This window comes from Saimiri boliviensis, chromosome 2 (genome assembly GCF_048565385.1).
Source record: "Saimiri boliviensis isolate mSaiBol1 chromosome 2, mSaiBol1.pri, whole genome shotgun sequence".
Taxonomy (NCBI): Eukaryota; Metazoa; Chordata; class Mammalia; order Primates; family Cebidae; genus Saimiri; species Saimiri boliviensis.
Genome location: NC_133450.1, coordinates 230,875,604 through 230,879,302, shown reverse-complemented (window position 1 = coordinate 230,879,302; position 3,699 = coordinate 230,875,604). Strand labels below are relative to the sequence as shown.

Below are 3,699 nucleotides of genomic sequence, written 5' to 3'. Positions count from 1 at the left end.
CAGAGAAGCCCGGGGCACACCATTTCATGCTTGTTTCCCGCCCTTAGCTGCCAAGCAGACTATGAAGTGGTTTTTGGCCTCTGGCCTCTAGCTCGTCTCAAGATCTGTTAATGAATATATTCTCTTTCCATAGCTGCCACAAATGACCATAAATTTAGTGGCTTAAAATAATACAACTGTATTACTTTATAGTTCTGTCAGTCGGAAGTCTGCCATGGGTCTCACTGGGCTGAAACCAAGGATTCCGCAGGGCTGCTTTGCTTTGCGAAGGCCAATGCCAGGAGAATCCGTGAGTTTTTCCAGGCTCTAGAGGCAGCCCACATTCTGGGTTTGTGGCCCCTCCCTCCAGTTTCAAATCCAGTAACAATTGTATCCCTCTGACCCTCCTGCTGCTGTCAGGGTTGTCTCTGACCACAGCTAGGAAAGGTTCTCACGGGTTTAGACTGTCCCTTTACTCACATCGGTCAAGTCCCCTGTGCCACGTAAGGTGACGCATTCACAGCCTCAGAGATTAGAGTGAGGGCCTTCACAATGGGTACGCACCGGGCGAAGCTGACGAGAGAGTGCAGTCTTATTATTCCAGGTGCAAGGTGTAGCAAATACAGCTCAGCACAGTACATCCGCTTGGGACACTTCACCTCTAGGCCATGGAAACATGGCCTCAGTCAAGGGCCGGGGTGGAGAGGACTGGCATTGGAAAGCCCAGGACGAGAAAAGGGACAAAACTATCTTGAGCGCTGGCTCTGGTGCTGGCTCAGATCGCCTCCCGTTCCTCCCTCTTCTCCGCCTGCCTTTCCCTTTTCCTTCTCACCTCCTCCTTCCCCCTTCCCCTAAGCGAAAGGTGCCAGAAATATTCCCACGAAGGTTTGTCTGTTTCCTGTCCTTGAGATACAAACATGGTTTTCCTTGGCCCCGCTCGTCCTTTATGGATTCCTGCACATGCCCACGGTCCTCTGCCCGGCCAGGACGAGGCGGATGAACCCCGACTTCTCCTTGCTCATCTCATCCTTTCATCGTATGGGTGAACAGAGGCTTCCTTAAGGGCCACGAAACATCCTAGAAGAACAGGCCATTGTGTGTTATCAATGGAGGCTTCAGAAACCTCTGGGTCAGGGTTTTTTAAAAAAAATTTTAATAGGGAGGTGGGGAGTTTCTGTCTCAATCAGACAATGAGGACATTATTTAGGACAGAGATTGATCACAATCGAATCCAAGACACTGATTACAGCTTTAGCCTCCTCTCTGCTGTGCGTTAAGCACTCATGCTCTGTGGATCCCAAACCATAGAAAAGAGAAGGAAAAATAAAAGTGAAAAGTAAATTCTGTTCCTGCAAAGCAGATTTTACTTTTAAATATGTTCTTTATCTTCATTTTTCACACACACACACACACACACACACAAATAATTCAGGTAAGTTTTTGATATAACTATGCTCTCATAATACCTTTTACACGGAATTAATTATAGGAGTCGAGGGGTCAGGGAAAGGGGAGGGGAACAGGGGAGACGGTGCAAACAGGGAGGCCACCATCTTGCTTGTGCCCCGGCTTCACACACTCCATTATCCGTGACTCACGCTTCCCTTTTCCCTCTGTGGTGCCTGGGCCTCTGCATTGCCCCGCTCCACAGGAGCGACTCTTCCTGGACTCCTGAGCAAAGGTGTTTGTGGAAGTGTCCACAGAAGGAGGACTGGGTGGTACTAGCAGCAGTGATGCCCAGCAAAGGCCACCGTCTTTCTGGCTTCGGGTCAGGAAGAAATCCGGAATTTAGCGGTGAAAGACTTCCGAGTGCAGGAACTCCCACCAGCCGTATTAAGAAGACCATGAAACTGGAGGAAGATGTGAAGATGATCAGGGCAGAAGCCTCTGTGCTCTTTGCTGGAGCAGCCCAGATTTTTATCACAGAGTTGACTCTGGAGCCTGGATTCACACAGAGGATAAGAAGCCCCGGACTCTACAGAGAAATGATGTCGCCATGGCAATCGCAACATTTGATCCATTTGATTTTCTCATCGATATTATTCCAAGAGATGAACTGAAACCTCCAACATGTCAGGAGGAGGGGGTGCTGCAGTCTGTAACTCTTGCCAAGCCAGTCCAGTACTATGTCATGCTGGCTCAGCAGCTCCATGACCACTATCCATCCAGCCTGGGCAGATCATCTTCGCGCAGGCTCAGCAGGGCCAGATCAGGCCCCTGACTAAGCAGGTTGGAGAAGGTGAGCAGCTGCAGACTGTCCCGGCCCAGCGACAGGGTCAAGCCCAATAGGCCCAGAGTAGCCCTGGGACACAGCATGCAGAGGATGCAGCATATCATCACTAACACCAGAGAGACCCAGCTGAAAACTGGCCAACAGCAGTGTATCCACTTAGCCCAGCCTGTATCAGGCACCCACGTTCTTCAGGGACAGATCCGGACACTTGCCACCAGTGCTCAGCCAATGACACAGACAGAGGTCCAGTAAGGACAGCAGTAGTCAGCCAGTTCACAGATGGACAGCAGCTCTACCAGATTCAGCAAGTCCCAGTGCCTGCAGGCCAGGACCTGCTCAGCCTATGTTCATCCAGGCAGCCAGCCAGCCCTCCGATGGGCGGGCCCCCCCAGGTGGCCAGTGACTGAGGGCCTGAGCTGGCGAGACCAAGGACACCAAACGCAATTTTTGCCATACAGCCTCAGGCCATGGGCACAGCCTCCCTTCCCAGAGGACCTGGCTGACCTCAGTGCCTCCTGCAGGCTGGGACACTGGTACACTAGGCCCCATGCCTGGGGGCCGAGATTCTCCAGCAGATGGATGCAATATTTTTTGTTTCCTTTTTTTCCCCCGTTTTTTTGTTTCAAGGAATCAATATTTCAATATGTTGAGCTGTATGTCCAGTCCTATGAAATTAAAATATTAAGTAACATATTCGTGGCATTTTCTTGAAGAGTGTGGTTAAAGAACTACTTCGCCTTTTGTTTTTCGTTCTTTTTTTGTTGTTGTTTCTTACCACCACTTCTTTTTAGGACCAGATCTCCCCAGGGGTGTACAGTGTCTCTTGATTCTTGGAACAGCTGCTGCCCCAAGATTTGCCATGTTGTTCTACCCTCATACTGAATTAGGTGAATGTAGGTAGCTGCCTTTTCACTGTCGGTCCTGTCCCCATTTCTTGCTTTTACCCCAGAGCTCTGTGTATTTGCATCCAGAGGCCGTGGAAACATTCCTTGCATTTAAGAGACAGATTTATTCCCCATGGAGAGTGGGTGGGTTCATTGCCACACTCTTTTCTCCCAGGGATCCAAGAGATGAGGACTTTGTGCGTTTGCTGCCCACCTCCCTTTATTTTTAAAATGCAGTAAAAACTCTGCTAGTCTCCTTTTCATGGTCTTCAAACTGCACGAAATGCAATAAATCTAATTCTAGATCAAAAAAAGAAATTAGTTGTAAGACCTTATCTTACTCAAAAGTTAGCCCTTAGGTTTACGAACACTTTAAGATTTGCAAAATAGACCTATGGTTTCAGAAACGTGCATGCAACTGTTTCTGATTACAGCATTTCTTCCTTCCTTCCTGATAGGAGTGGAAATGTGGATTTAGCTATCCTGTGGATAGCCACTGCAAAGGTGAATTTAGCCCACAGTTTGATAATTGGGCTATATTCCTTCCTTTATTTAACTTGAACAGTTCGACCAGATGGAAGCACCGTGCTAGGTGTGGGGGAC

General features: G+C 48.9%; 1 pseudogene; it reads left to right on the top strand.

The window, feature by feature from the left end:
* The first annotated feature begins 214 nt into the window (after positions 1-214).
* Positions 215-2,615, top strand: LOC101039350 (nuclear transcription factor Y subunit gamma pseudogene; annotated as a pseudogene).
* The last annotated feature ends 1,084 nt before the right edge of the window (positions 2,616-3,699 follow it).